Source organism: Mobula hypostoma, chromosome 10 (genome assembly GCF_963921235.1).
Source record: "Mobula hypostoma chromosome 10, sMobHyp1.1, whole genome shotgun sequence".
Classification (NCBI taxonomy): Eukaryota; Metazoa; Chordata; class Chondrichthyes; order Myliobatiformes; family Myliobatidae; genus Mobula; species Mobula hypostoma.
In genome coordinates, this window is record NC_086106.1 from 86,635,690 (window position 1) to 86,652,325 (window position 16,636).

General features: G+C 41.3%; 1 protein-coding gene across 3 annotated transcripts in view; it reads right to left on the reverse strand.

Moving 5' to 3' along the window:
• The window catches only part of LOC134353010 (rho GTPase-activating protein 6-like), a 201,673-nt gene that overhangs the window by 157,808 nt on the left and 27,229 nt on the right, over nt 1-16,636 (reverse strand). The window contains exon 1 of one of the 3 annotated variants that reach the window (XM_063060784.1): nt 3,640-4,035. The exons of the other annotated variants lie outside the window; for them this stretch is intronic. The gene's annotated coding sequence lies outside the window, so the exon portion shown is untranslated. Of the gene's footprint in view, nt 1-3,639; nt 4,036-16,636 lie in introns of those variants that run through there. 3 annotated transcript variants of the gene reach the window in all.

The following is a 16,636-nucleotide window of genomic DNA, read 5'->3' on the forward strand; positions in this document are numbered from 1 at the left end:
AACACCTGTTAGCAGAAACAGGGAACTAATGTAGGTCTTTCGTAACAGTGAGGTTTCATAAAGCGATCGTTCGAAAGGCTGGGGACACTTGTGTTTGGGACACTGAATGGAGGTCAGGGAGTGATCCCTGTGGAAAGTGGGGGTGGGTACTAAGGTAAAGATATATTTAGTAGTAAGATCACTTTGGAGATAGCGGAAGTTGCAGAGGATGATGTGTAGGATGTGGAGGCTCATGACTGGTAGGGAGGGACAAGAGGAACTATCACTGTTACGGCGAATTGAAGGAGAAGATGAAAAGATGGAATGCAACCCATAAGAAGTACACAAAGAACAGAAACACGAGGAAATCTGCAGATGTTGGCAGACCTACTGACTCTCACAGCTATCTGGACTATTCCTCTTCTCACTCTGTCTCTTGCAAAAATGTCATCTCCTTCTCGCAATTCCACCGTCTCCACCGCATCTGCTCTCAGGATGAGGCTTTTCATTCCAGGACGAAGGATATGTCCTCCATTTTTAGAGAAAGGGGCTTCCCTTCCTCCACCATCAACTCTGCTCTTAAACGCATCTCCCCCATTTCACGCACATCTGCTCTCACTCCATCCTCCCACCACCCCACTAAGAATAGGGTTCCCCTTGTCCTCACCTACCACCACACCAGCCTTCGGGTACAACATATAATTCTCTGTAACTTCTGCCACCTCCACCGGGATTCCACCGCTAAGCACATCTTTCCCACCACCCCTCTCTCTGCTTTCTGCAGGGATCGCTCCCTACGCGACTCCCTTGTCCATTCATCCCCCCCCCATCCCTCCCCACTGATCTCCCTCCTGGCACTTATCCTTGTAAGCGCAACAAGTGCTACACATGCCCTTACACTTTCTCCCTCACTACCATTCAGGGCCCCAGACAGTCCTTCCAGGTGAGGTGACACTTCACCTGTGAGTCGGCTGGGGTGATATGCTGTGTCCGGTGCTCCCGATGTGGCCTTCTAAATATTGGCGAGACCCGACGCAGACTGGGAGATCATTTCGCTGAACACCTACGCTCTGTCCACCAGAGAAAGCAGGATCTCCCAGTGGCCACACATTTTAATTCCACGTCCCATTCCCATTCTGATATGTCTATCCATGGCCTCCTTGACTGTAAAGATGAAACCACACTCAGGTTGGAGGAACAACACCTTATATTCCGTCTGGGTAGCCTCCAACCTGATGGCATGAACATTGACTTCTCAAACTTCCACTAATGCCCCACCTCCCCCTCGTACCCCATCCGTTATTTATTTATATACACACATTCTTTTTCTCTCTCTCCTTTTTCTCCCTCTGTCCCTCTCACTATACCCCTTGCCCATCCTCTGGGCTTCCCCCACTCCCCCTTTTCTTTCTCCCTGGGCCTCCTGTCCCATGATCCTCTCATATCCCTTTTGCCAATCAATTGTCCAGCTCTTAGCTCCATCCCTCCCCCTCCTGTCTTCTCCTATCATTTCGGATCTCCCCTCCCCTTCCCACTTTCAAATCTCTTACTAGCTCTTCTTTCAGTTAGTCCTGACGAAGGGTCTCGGCCCGAAACATCGACTGTACCTCTTCCTAGAGATGCTGCCTGGCCTGCTGCATTCACCAGCAACTTTTATGTGTGTCACAAAGAACAGAGGCTGGTTATGCAAACGTTCAGGAAGGTAGTAGATGAAGTAAAAAGAGAGGGAAAAATACAGGTAATTGCTTTGCTGGAAATAATAGAAAGGGATCTCTTTTAAAGCAGTCAGAAACTTGTAAATATTGGTATGTATAAATCTAGTGGCATATTGATCCCTGAAGCAGGAGAAGTGAACATACAGATACTGCAAGCAGTTAGAAAGAAAAACTAGTTTATTGCCTTTATTAGAAATTCAGAAGATTACTTTGTGATTAATAAAGAACAGTCATCAGCCTCAAATTAATACTGAGATTCCCCTTTAGTCTCTAGCAGTTAAATGTTTTTTGTCCTTGAAAAACCCAATTTTTTTCTCAGAATTACTAAGACTTTGCTTGCATGCAAACATATCATAGCATGACAACACATAATTGAGACTTGGTAATATCTGTGTCACTTGTATACTTTTAGTTCAACAACAGTAACAGACAGCTGTTTTTGGTTATTTCAACCCTGACGAAGGGTCTCGGCCCGAAATATCGACTGTACCTCTTCCTAGAGATGCTGCCTGGCCTGCTGCGTTCACCAGCAACTTTAATCAATATTTACAATTTAGGTCAGCACATTCTGGTGATATATTTAAAGTGGTCCTATAAAAATGCTTTATGCTGGCTGGTCGTGTACTGGCATTTACACCGGACTTCGAGGCTGGCTCCTTGCATGCTTTAGATCCTTGTTGGGTTGAGGATAGACAATGCTAAATAAACTGCAATTGCCACCCAATGCGCCACAAAGCATGGAGAAGAACAACAATAAAATGCTGAACTTACTGTGTCATTTAGAGTGCAAAATAAATTTCATTTGAATGCACAGCTCTCGTTGAAATTCCACATCTAACAAGCAGAGAGCACCCAATGGTAACATAAAATTGCTGATGATTAAAGGAAAGTAAAGGTCAATTATACAAACCACTGCAGTAGGACATTGGCAGAAGGGACTGTAGCTAATGCCAACTACTGCTGCTCAGTCTTTACTGCCTTGATTGGCAAACTGATGTGTAACTCCTCTCAGTCACGCAGCAAGATTCAAGCTTTTATAAAGGTGGTTTCCCCATTCTCTCCATCAAAGATTAATGAAATACTTTGCCTTCTCTCTGATATATTTTAACAGGCTATTTAGTACTTAGGTCATTTTCTTGTATTCATTAATACTTGAAGGTTGTTGGGTGCTGTTCTTGCTGGATTTCATTGCCTAACATGGAAACCTATTTTTTATAGTAAGTCCAGAAAGGATGAGTTCAGGTCTTCATGTTTACTGCGAAGATTCCTTAATAATCTATCTCCATTTGTTTCCTTGCATTTTCATGAGTGTAATATATTAGTTCATTAAATGTTGGGACATTCATATTTGAATATGCAGCTAGTCAACAGAACCCACACGTCTTGATAGATAAGACTCATCACATTGCTATTGAATTTACACTTAGAGATGATAGAACAACTTAACTCACACTACAGCCCTACTATTGATAGCTTGGTCGATATATATCTAGAATGGGAGAACATCACACAATACAATTTTGCTTTGCTAGATTTACAGTTATATAGAATGAATGTAAAGAGTAAAACTTTTAGACAATTACATTTCAATGTTATTATTCTTTCCATTTCTACTAGACTTTGATACATTTATACGCTGACAAGAAATAAGAGTTGGAACTATAAATTTCATCAACCTCTTTATCAACAAAACCGAACTAATTACTATCTCACAGAATTGAAGGAAGCTATATTATTAACTCATCTGAACTACACACATACATCTAGAAATATGCAAATGAAATTGAAATGCATTTTGAAATAATTATTTCTTTGTCACAGTAACAAAACTTAACAGTCAAACTAATCTTACATCAGTAATTCTAAATACAAGGAGCAGATTTCAGGCAAGTTACCCAAATAGACAATAAAACATGACAGTTCTAAGACTTCCATTAGTACTTACTGTGTTATTTGTAGTTGTGTCTGATATCTGTATGGGAGAAGTTTTCAACAGTGCTCCAAGCACCCTAAATCTCTCACTATCTTTGAGATTTTATCAGCAGTCAATTTGCATATAGATCCATTTGCTGATCAGAGCAGTAGTGGAAATGTGTGGGTCTGTAGATGTGAAAGAGGTGGAACAAAGAGGAAGAGCTGGAGAGATATTACCCCTAACCCCTAACGCTCTTTTCCATTGCATTAATCACTGATGTTTACACAGGCTGGGAATGTGACCAACTTCCCTTCCAAATGTAGGAGTTAGGGAATTCCACATCTTGCCAAAAAAATTCTTCAGTTAGATAGAGAAGTGCACAACGGACAATTTAAAAATATATAGGAAAGTGAGCTAGAGAGAGAGAGAGAGGGAGAGAGAGAGAGAGAGAGAGAGAGAGAGAGAGAGAGAGAGAGTGAGCAAGATCATATTTACAGCGTCTGGTTAAACAATGTACTGACAGGAAATCAAGCTGCTGCAGGTTTAGATTAAAAATTACACAATGCATTACCTCCCATGTAACAGAGTAAACCCGAGGACATAGGAAAAAGGCTTTAATTATCTTGCTTTCCAGAGTTTTACATGCAGCTCAATAGTGGCTTTAACAGTTGTTAGTTGAAGTGGTCTCTTTGTAGCGGTTGCTTTATAATCATACATTACCTCTTATACTGAGAATAATACTCCTCTGCAGTCGCAAGCTGAAGATTGCTGAATGCCTAGCACTCATATCTAAGATCAGAGACAGCCTCAGCTAAATGCTGTCAGTTGTCAATTAGGGCCTTTTAATGAATTTTACAGCATTCAAAAAAGCAGATATGAATTAAGACATTTGAAAAAAAAGTCTGGCGACCAGGTGTGAATTACAGTGAAACTAATCTTACCCAGGCCACCAATAGAACATGACAGTTTCAGTTCTTTGATCTTGATTGCTCTGTGACTGATGTTAGGAAATATACAAGTTTGAATACTTTATGAAAAGAGAATTCAGCTTGATTATCATTCACTATCCTAATCAAGCAGTGTGTTGAATAACCATTTATTTTCTATAGTCAGTTATGAAGATTGAGCAATAGCATGTTCTACACTTGCAAGAAATCATACCTCCAGAAGCAAAGTACTTTTAAGAGGGTTATGGAGAAAATCAAAAAAAAAGCTGAGCTTAGTTGTTTGGGGTAGTTCAGTTTTAATACTGTCCTTTATTTTCAGTTACTTAGTGGTCTAGTACTGTTTCCTCCTTCAACCTCACTCTTTCCTCTGCATTCCATTCTTTTCTAAATGTCCTGAGCCATTTCAGCTTAAGTATTGCAAATGTTAACGCTGGCAAAGCTCCCAGTTTTTTAACTTCTTTTGGTTACGGAAGAGTGCCATCCAATCAGAACAAGACATGAGGTTAGGCATAGCATAAATCCAAGCAGTGGATAAGTAATGAAACAACCTAGAGGTTATAAATCAAATCAAAACTGATTCTTGCAGGTATTTCACCAGGTGTTTCACCATGTTATTTAACTATTTATGGTTTTATTACTAGTTCATTATTTATGGTGCAACTGTAATGAAAACCAATTTGCCCCGGGATCAATAAAGTATGACTATGACTATGACTGTGACTAGGTATCATGGACCTTTAAATTCTTATCACAAGGAAAGCACTGAGACATTCTGTTTGGCAATCATCCAATCTAATTATTCACTGGATGTCACAACTTTTACACATGTACTAGGTTTAAAATTTAGATAAATAAATAATTTTAGAAAAAAACAGCTGTTACAAAAAAGTTTTAGAATAATAATAAAATAAATTTTGCTATCAATATGATAAATTTTGCACTCTCCAGCTGGTGCAGTCTTTCATCGATTCTATAATGGCTATTACTTTATTATAGATTTGTTGAGTATGCCTGCAAGAAAATGAATCTCAGGGTTATATATGGTAACATATACGTACTTTGATAATAAATTTACTTTGAAATTTGAAATCTTCATAGCTTCGGTGACCTGGGTCTGGTCTTGACCTTTGTGTCGGCTGGGTGAAGCTTTCATATTCCCTACATAGCCACAAAGCTTTCCTCACAGTTATCATATGATAAAGCATGGAAAATATGACAGGAGATCTACTTCTGATTTCCTCCCACATCACAAAAGTTGGTGAGTTTAGCAGCTACAGTAAATCATCGTTTAGTGCTGTGAAGTGGCCAAAAGAACCAAGGGGATATTGATGTGCTAGAGAGAAAATAAACTGCATGATTACAGGAGAAACAGGAAGCAGAATAATACTGCTGTTATTACAATGCAGACTCCAGAATGGGCCCAGTGGACTGAATGGTGTCCTTCAATGCTGTAGTAAGAAAGTAAACAATACATTACGAACACTACCAATCAGAGACTACAGAGCAATTAAAACAGCACAGGAAAATATGTATTTTCTTCAAAGCACACCATTGTGAAAACAACGTAGCTTGCTCAATCATGTGACTTAATGAACTTAGTGTGGGCAGCACCTTAACCATGGAGAATGGGGAATGAGATGAAGATAAGTTAATTGTTTTCATCTGAAGCTCAGCTGAACAAAGGAAGGAAAATCAGCCTAAATTTATTCTCAAACAACAGGAATTCTGCAGATGCTGGAAATTCAAGCAACACACATCAAAGTTGCTGGTGAATGCAGCAGGCCAGGCAGCATCTATAGGAAGAGGCGCAGTCGACGTTTCAGGCCGAGACCCTTCGTCAGGACTAACTGAAGGAAGAGTGAGTAAGGGATTTGAAAGCTGGAGGGGGAGGGGGAGATGCAAAATGATAGGAGAAGACAGGAGGGGGAGGGATGGAGCAGAGAGCTGGACAGGTCTTAGGCAAAAGGGGATACGAGAGGATCATGGGACAGGAGGTCCGGGAAGAAAGACGGGGGGTGGGGGGGGTGACCCAGAGGATGGGCAAGAGGTATATTCAGAGGGACAGAGGGAGAAAAAGGAGAGTGAGAGAAAGAATGTGTGCATAAAAAAGAGTAACAGATGGGGTACGAGGGGGAGGTGGGGCCTAGCGGAAGTTAGAGAAGTCGATGTTCATGCCATCAGGTTGGAGGCTACCCAGACGGAATATAAGGTGTTGTTCCTCCAACCCCATTCCCATTCTGACATGTCACACATTTTAATTCCACATCCTTTCTTTAAAGAAAGGGGCTTCCCTTCCTCCACTATCAACTCTGCTCTTAAACGCATCTCCCCCATTTCACGTACATCTGCTCTCACTCCATCCTCCCACCACCCCACTAGGAATAGGGTTCCCCTGGTACTCACCTACCACCCCACCAGCCTCCAGGTCCAACATATTATTCTCCGTAACTTCCGCCACCTCCAACGAGATCCCACCACTAAGCATATCTTTCCCTCCCCCCCTCTCTCTGCATTCCGCAGGGATCGCTCCCTACACAACTCCCTTGTCCATTCGTTCCCCCCATCCCTCCCCACTGATCTCCCTCCTGGCACTTATCCGTGTAAGCGGAACAAGTGCTACACATGCCCTTACACTTCCTCCCTTACCACCATTCAGGGCCCCAAACAGACCTTCCAGGTGAGGCATCACTTCACCTGTGAGTCGACTGGGGTGATATACTGCGTCCGGTGCTCCCGATGTGGCCTTTTATATATTGGTGAGACCCGACGCAGACTGGGAGACCGCTTTGCTGAACATCTACGCTCTGTCTGCCAGAGAAAGCAGGATCTCCCAGTGGCCACACATTTTAATTCCACATCCCATTCCCATTCTGACATGTCTATCCACGGCCTCCTCTACTGTAAAGATGAAGCCACACTCAGGTTGGAGGAACAACACCTTATATTCCGTATGGGTAGCCTCCAACCTGATGGCATGAACATTGACTTCTCTAACTTCCGCTAGGCCCACCTCCCCCTCGTACCCCATCTGTTACTCTTTTTTATGCACACATTCTTTCTCTCACTCTCCTTTTTCTCCCTCTGTCCCTCTGAATATACCTCTTGCCCATCCTCTGGGTCACCCCCCCACCCCCCGTCTTTCTTCCCGGACCTCCTGTCCCATGATCCTCTCGTATCCCCTTTTGCCTATCACCTGTCCAGCTCTCGGCTCCATCCCTCCCCCTCCTGTCTTCTCCTATCATTTTGCATCTCCCCCTCCCCCTCCAGCTTTCAAATCCCTTACTCACTCTTCCTTCAGTTAGTCCTGACGAAGGGTCTCGGCCTGAAACGTCGACTGCGCCTCTTCCTATAGATGCTGCTTGGCCTGCTGCGTTCACCAGCAACTTTGATGTGTGTTGCCTAAATTTATTCTGAATCTTTTCATCAAGGTTTGGTGAACTCATCTGTGTATGGATTTTAATTCAAATTCAGTTTAGAGTTTGCTGCTTACCAGCCCATCTGCTTACACCGCTGATGATACTCACTATAGCCAGGGTTTGCTCTACCTCCATCTACAGATTTGCAGATGATCCCTCTGTAGTGGGCCGGATCTCAAGCAATGACAAGATGGAGTACAGGAATGATATCGAGAGACCAGTGGCATGACGTCAAGACAATAACTTTTCCCTCAGTATCAACAAAACAAAATTGCTGGTCATTGATATCAGGAAGCGAGGTAGAGTACAAGCCCCCATCTATATCAATGGTGCAGAATTGAAGATGCTTGAGAGCTTCAAGTTCCTAGGTGTAAGTATCATCAAAAGCTTGTTCTGTTCCAACTGTGTGAATGATAAAAGCACACTGGCACTTCTACTTTCTCAGAAGGTTAAGGACGTTTGTCAAGTCCCTGTGACATTCACCAATTTTTATAAATACATCATAGAAAACATTCTTTGTGGATACATCATAACTTGGAATGGTAACTGCTCTGCGCAAAACTGAAAGAAATTGAAGAGTATTGTGAACACAGCTCAGTCTATAATAAAAATCAGCCTTCCATACATAGACTCCTTCTACATTGCTCACTAACTCTGGAAAGCACCCAACATATTCAAGGACCCCTTCTACTACAGACATTTTTTTCTTGCCCCTCCCGTCTAGCAGAAGATACAAAATCTTGAAAGCACCCATCACCAGGCTGAGGACAAGGCTCTTGAATAGAACTCTCGTACAAAAAAGATGACTCTAGATCTCTCAGTCTACCTGTTCATGGCTCTTGCACCTTATTTGTCTATCTGCACTTTCTCTATAATTGTAGCACTAAATTCTGCATTCGGTGGTTGCTTTTCCCATTGTACTATTTCGATTAACTTGAACAAAAGATTTTCACTGTATCTCAGTACATAAAATATAGAACAGTACAGTGCAGGAACAGGCCCTTCAGCCGAAAATGCTGAGTCAAACTAATTAAGCTAATGACATCTAATTAAACTAATCCTTTCAGCTTGCACACGGTATATATGCCTCTCTTCCTCGTGCCCATCTAAGAACCTCTGTCATATTTGTCTCTGCTGCCACATCAGGCAATGGATTCTAGGTACCCATCATTCTCTTTGTAAAAAAAAGTCTTTCCCTGCATCTCCTTTGAACTTACCCTCTCTCACCTTAAATACCACCCTTTAGTATTCGACATTTCAACAGCAGGAAATAGATACTGGCTGTCTACTCTATCTATGCCTCTCATAGTCTTGTAAATCTCTATCAGGTCTCCCCTCAGCATCTGCCTCCCCGGAGTAAACAGCCCATGTACCGGAGTGTGAGAAGATGAGGTGGCTTCACACAGGTCCCTAATTGAAGATTAAAACCACTGTGGCAGTTTTCAGAATTTGAATTACAACCACTCAGTGGATGGGTGCGTGAGAGGAAGAGGTGGCTTCACACAGGTCCACGATTAAAGATTAAAAATACATCACTTCCCAGTAGTTTTCAGAGTTTAAGCTGGGGCTAATCAGTGGGATAAATAGAACATACAAAACACTGGAGGAACTCAGCAGGCCAGGCAACATCTATGGAAAAGAGTACAGTCGACATTTCAAGCCGAGACATCGACTACACTCTTTTCCTTAGATGCTGCCTGGCTTACTGAGTTCCTCCAGTATTTTGCGTGTTGTTTGGATTTCCATCATCTGCCAATTTTCTCCTGTCAGTGAAATAAATATGCAATTTCATCCATCTGCAATAACTGTTCCAATCCTTTTGCTGAGAACAGTACAGTGCTTGAAAACCACAGCTTGATATTAATGAGTTCCTCCAGAAAATTTCAGCTACTCAGTCACTGACAAATGATGCAGCACATCGTCAGGAAGCAATCAGAAAGCCTCCAAATTTCAGAAATTCTATTTATTCAACAAGAATTCAGATAACTGATAAACAATTAATTTTTGGGTATCCTGCAATAACCACAACGTTATCACAGCTATAAGGATGCAACTCTAAGGGCAGACTTCTCACGCAGCAACTACTATACACAGATGTTCAAACAGCTGTGTTATTTTGTTCCCAAACCTCAATCACATTATAAGTCAAATATTTCATTTAAGTTGAGTTGTATCATTTGCTGGCTTTGATACTGTTTGTTCATGCATTCATCAAGAGGTGATACAGACTGCTAGTAGCCTTACTCTTTTTAATCATTTATACAATTTTTATGTTAAGAGATAGCTTGCAGGGCGAGTTGATATTGTCCCTTTCTGATTGGTAATAGTGATTTGCTTTCCTGATCTGGTGCACTCTACTGCATTTAAAATATGTCCGATAACACTGTGCTCAAAATGCTGAGGTACTCAGGCAATTAATATCACAATGATCTTACAGAATTCTAAAGAGTGGGTATCCTAAGTACTTACTAATTTATGGGTTCTTCTTTGTACATGGGGGCTAGACCCATTTGAATTAGATTGCAATGGTTTGATTTATTATGATGGTAATGCTTAGCTGGTAAATCAGATATAAAGAAATCATATCGAATAGAAAGTTTGGTTAGCTTCTCATTGTCAAATTACTTTATCACATTGAGATCGTAACTAAGGAACTGTAATTGACAAAAGTATTGCTATGACTTCATTTTGACATTCAATTGCCCTTTCTGAAAGCATTCGTAGTATGAAAATCACGTTCCTAGTTCCTCTATTTTCAATAAACTCATATTGCAGTTAAGAAGTTTCTGGTCTTAACTTGTTTTTAATTCGACTCAGAACAATTCTCAACAAAATCTTTATAATGTTACTCATAAGACTGATTGTTCTATAATTTTTGCAGCCAATAACTCCAGGAATTTTTGGCAGAGTTATAAATACAGGTTTCCCCTGCCAACCAAAGGTAGAGTGTTCCTATGAAACGATTCGTAAGCCAAAATGTCGTAAAGCGAAGAAGCAATTACCATTTATTTATATGGGAAAATTTTGTGAGCGTTCGCAGACCCAAAAATAACCTACCAAATCATGCCAAATAACGCATAAAACCTAAAATAACAGTAACATATAGTAAAAGCAGGAATGATATGATAAATACACAGCCTATATAAAGTAGAAATACTTTTACACAATCATTACTGCACTGTTCTTTGTAGCGAAAATCTCATGCAAGCGCTGTTGGCAAATACACGGCGCAAGCGCTCTCCAGTACCTTTAAGCTATAAAGCTGCCAAATCATACCAAATAACATGTAAAAATACACAGCCTATATAAAGTAGAAATAATATATGTACAGTGTAGTATCACTTACCGGAATCGGGACAGCACCAAGCACACAGATGATGGTGTGTTAGACTGAGTCGTCGCAGGTTGGGTGATGCAGTGGCCCCCATCCTCCAGGCCGCCGAGCGATACATTGCCACAAAGCATGCAGGGGTACAGCGGTAGCTGGGAGGCACACAGCACATCTTTAAGAAAAAAGCCAAAACAAACATGCTAATTAATTAGGTGCCACCCGGCATGTAATTGTTGGCCCAGATCAGTGCCGATTTCCAATTGCGTCATCTCTGATCTGGGCCGACAATTACATGTCAGCAGCACCTAATTAATTAGCATGTTTATTTCGGCTTTTTTCTTAAAGATGTGCTGTGTGCCTCCTGGCTACCGTTGCATTCTCCGCGAATCGGTATCTGTCCGTGGCCTGGGGGTTGGGGTGGTGGGACACTGGGGTGTCATCTTGTCATCGTCTGTTTCCATTAGGGCAGGCAGGTCATCTGCCTGCCTCAATGTCGAAGGTCGAGGTTCATCGTCTGCTGTGGCTGATGTGGAAGGCTTGCTTGGCTGCTGAGCCTTGTGCATTTTTCTATCACAAAGTTCTTTGTAAGGACTCAAACCATCCTGAAAATATCTCCTAAACCGACGTACCCTTTCAAAATTAAAGTCGTACCTTATCATTACTCATTCACTTTCGATTGTTATCCTTTTTTCTTCCAATTGCATCAGCTCTTCATCTATGAGATCTTGGTCATGGGATGTCAAAACCTCTTCAACATCATGTTCGTCAGCTTCCACAAGCCAAACTCACTTTGTCATTACTTCGTTCACCACGATCGAAACGTTTAATTATGTCTAGTTTTACGCTAAGTGTAACACCCTCACGAGCTCTTTTAGGCTTTTCCGATACCGTAGAACTCATCTTGAAAATGACTGCTCACAGGCATGTGTTTAAGCAATGCTGGGGAGAATGCCGTTCCGAATCCGGGGAGAGCGGCTGCTCGGGGCTCGCCCTGCCTTTTATCGCGCGCTGATTTTTTCGCGCGCTGTTTTTTTTTCGTAACAGTGAAAACAGGGTACTAATGTAGGTCTTTTGTAACAGTGAAGTTTCATAAAGCAAATGTTCAAAAAGCGGGGGACAGCTGTACTGATTTCAAGAGATCGTCAGGCAATACACCGGACTCATACATGCCATTAAACAGTTCAAAAAGAATATCTATGCCCAGATCTTCTAGGGGTTTGTATCACTTCCACTGAAATTTCATCAGGCTTTACCGTGTTTCATGTTTTTCATTGCTTTAGTTATTTCCTCTTTGGTAATAGGTGAGCCAGAATTAGGGTGTTTAATATCTGGGAATTCCCCTCTATTATCTTCAAAAAGCTGCTGTATATACTGAATCCACCGCTCACATGCTTCATCTGGATCTATTAGTATGGATGCGTCTGCTGATCTTATGAAGCCTGTAGAGGAGGTCTTCTTAATTCCACTAATTTCCTTAATTTTCTTGTGCATTTCTTTGCTGTTCTTAATATGGCCTTCTACTTCATTGCATTTTTGATTCAGCTATTCTTCCCTTGCAATATTGCACAATTGTCTGGTCTGTCCGTCTAGCTCTCTGTATTGCACTTCATTATTCTTCACTAACCTTCTTTGTTCCATCAGATCTAGAATTTCTTTAGTTATCCACCCCTTGTTGGTGTGTTGGGTTTCTTGTACTGGGATCATCGCCTCTGCTGATTGCAGTATAGCATATTTAAATCTGTCCCAAATAGGTGTTGATTCGTTTTCGTTGAGGTGTTCTTCTACAGCTGTTTTGAATTGTTGCTTAAGTATGCTATCATTTTTAAGTTCTCCCAACATATACTACTTTCTCTTTTTTCCACGTTTTAGTTTCTTTAATTTTGTTTTGATGTAATTTTGTTTTTATTTTGTATTAGTGGATGGTGATCTGAACCACAGTCTGCTCCAGGGTAGGCTTTAGAATTTGTGATATTATTTCTAAAGAGTTCATTGATGGTAATGAAATCTATTTGATTCCTTGTTCTATCTCCAGGGCTAATCCAAGTACACAATCTACGTGGATGGTTTTTATACCAAGTTCGTTGCTTCTGACATACCAATCAGTAAACCTTTCTCCACTTCCATTTTTTCCCCTAATCCAAAAGGTCCTAGGATGTTATCAACCCTTTAACTTTGAAGTTAAAATCTCCCATGACTAGTTTTATATCCTGGGATTTACATTGCTCATAAGCACTGTCGAGATCTTCATAAAACTTGTTGATATCTTCTTCATCTGCATCATTTGTTGGTGCATAGGGTTGGATTATGCTAATGTTTAAAGGGTTACCCCTTAATTTAACTAAAAGCAGCTGGTCAGATGTCACCCAAAATTCCATAAGACGTTTTGATACTTGTTTGTTTAATGTAATTCCAACTCCATACATATGCTGTTGACCTCTAAAATACATTATCAGAGAACTATTCTTAATGAATTTGCCACTGCCGGTCCATCTAATTTCTGACAGGCCTAAGATATCAACTTCTAACATTTTCAGTTCATTGAATGTGTTGTCCAACTTTCCTTTCTGGTAAAGTGTACGGATGTTCCATGTTGTTACCCTTAGCCTTTCCCTATTGCTTACAGTCTCTGGGTGATGGTCTGGTGTCACCTGCAGCCCATGACTACCCCTACTGAGTGAGGTGTTGTTCTGTTAATTAGAATCAACCCCATTCATGCTGTTGCCTGGTTTCCTTCTTTTGTTTCTTTCCATGATTGACTAGGCAGAAATTACAACAGTGGTTTGCTGTTGCCTTCTGATGTCGCAGTGCTCATCTATCTAGAGTATTCGACCTCTACTGGTGTTCCCAATTGGGAATCATACACTAGACGTCGTCCAACCTTTGCTGTTGTTGTACAAAGACAATCCTCCAACAAAGCTTGGAATCCATTTCCCTGCTGCCGAAGACGTCAGTGATTTTAGGTGACACCACCACCATTGGTCTGGTTATCTTTCTGGCACCAAACACTCGCCATAGACAGAGCTCCTTCAGCGAGATAGGGTGCACCCGGACCTAAGTCCTATATGAGGGCAGAGTTGTCTTGGGTGGGAGAAGCTATATAATTGCTATTGGCATTTCCTGATATTTAGTCAGGACCAACCACCCCATATGCCCCACACACCCCATGTGAGATGAAAAATTATTTCAAATTCTCGCTGAACTAAACATTGATGGAAGGGACCAAAAACTGCTTCAAAAGTTACATTGGAATCAAATGGTGGCAGTAAAAATTGGTGATAATATAAGCAGTTGGACTAAAGTTCAGAGATGAGTTAGACAGGGATGTGTTGCCTCACTGGAATTATTTAATATCTATAGTGAAATGATTCTCAGAGAAATAGAAGACCTAGATGGGATAAAAATTGGAGGTGTTAACGTCAACAATATAAGATATGCAGACGATAACACCCTAATAGCAAGTGCTGCAGAAGACCTGCAAATCCTCCTAGGCAAAGTAATACAAACAAGTGCAGATGTTGGTCTAACCATCAATTGTAAAAAAAAACACATATGTGTGGTAATATCAAAACAGCAGAATACTCCCAACTGCCAATTGTACATCGGTAACCAAGAGATTGAACAAAAGACCAGCTTTAATTACCTTGGTAGCTTTATATCACAGGATGCTAGCAGTAAAGTAGAAATAAAAAGAAGAATTGCCATTGCCAAAACCAAATTCCAAAAAATGAAACCCATTTATAAAATACTCATAAAGGACCTCACCCACATACTCTACATCCAAGCAAATGTTCTTTATCCTTGAGTGGTCCTACCCCCTCCCTAATTTTCCTCTTGCTTTTGAAGTATGTATAGAACGCCTTGGGATTCTCTTTCATCCTCCTTGCCAAGGAAATTTCATGGCCCCTCCTAGCTTCCCTAATTCCCTTCTTGAGTTCTTTGCTGGCTTCTTTATAATCCTCAAGGGGTCTATTTGATTCTAGCTTCTGAAGCTTTACATACTTTTCCTTTTTCTTCTTGACTAAATTGATCACCTCTCTCGATATCCAAATTTCTCTTATCTTGCAATCGTTGTCCTTCCTTCTGACTGCAGCATACCTGCCCCGTATTTTGTACTGTTGGTATTTAAATTCACTCCGCATGTCGGATGTGGACTGGCCCAAAAACATCTGTCCCCAGTTAACTTTCCTTAGTTCCTGCATAATGTTCTCATAATTTGTCCTGCTCTAATTAAATACTGTTCTGCAAGTTCCTTACTTATCCTTATCTATACCTATCTTAATACTTAAGGAGTTGTGGTCACTCTTCACTAACATCTTTAGAATGTGGCAGGAAACTAAACAAACTGGAGGAAATCCATGTCTTTTCACGGAGAACATACAAACTCCTTGTAGACAGTGGTAGGAATTGAACACTGATATCTGCTCACTGGTGTTATAGTTCAATAACTGCTAAACTACTATGCCATCCTAGATGTAGAGAACCTTCATAGAGATGGAGCTGTAATCAACATCACTTGAGCAAATTATACTGAGCAGACAGTGGAAGTGTCGATGGGAGAAACTGTTCGGGACCAATGACCATATTTTAAGTAAGCTTTAAGGTAGTTATAGAACATAGAATAGTACAGCACATTACAGGCCCTTCAGCCCACAATGTTGTGCCGACCCTCAAACCCTGCCTCCCATATAACCCCCCACCTTAAATTCCTCCATATACCTGTCTAGTAGTCTCTTAAATTTCACTAGTGTATCTGCCTCCACCACTGACTCAGGCAGTGCATTACACGCACCAACCACTCTCTGAGTAAAAAACCTTCCTCTAATATCCCCCTTGAACTTCCCAACCCTTACCTTAAAGCCATGTCCTCTTGTATTGAGCAGTGGTGCCCTGGGGAAGAGGTGCTGGCTTTCCATTCTATCTATACCTCTTATTATCTTGTACACCTCTATCATGTCTCCTCTCATCCTCCTTCTCTCCAAAGAGAAAAGCCCTAGCTCCCTTAATCTCTGATCCTAATGCATACTCTCTAAACCAGGCAGCATCCTGGTAAATCTCCTCTGTACCCTTTCCAATGCTTCCACATCCTTCCTATAGTGAGGCGACCAGAACTGGACACAGTACTCCAAGTGTGGCCTAACCAGAGTTTTATAGAGCTGCATCATTACATCGCGACTCTTAAACTCTATCCTTCGACTTATGAAAGCTAACACCCTATAAGCTTTCTTAACTACCCTATCCACCTGTGAAGCAACTTTCAGGGATCTATGGACATGTGCCCCCAGATCCCTCTGCTCCTCCACACTGCCAAGTATCCTGCCATTTACTTTGTACTC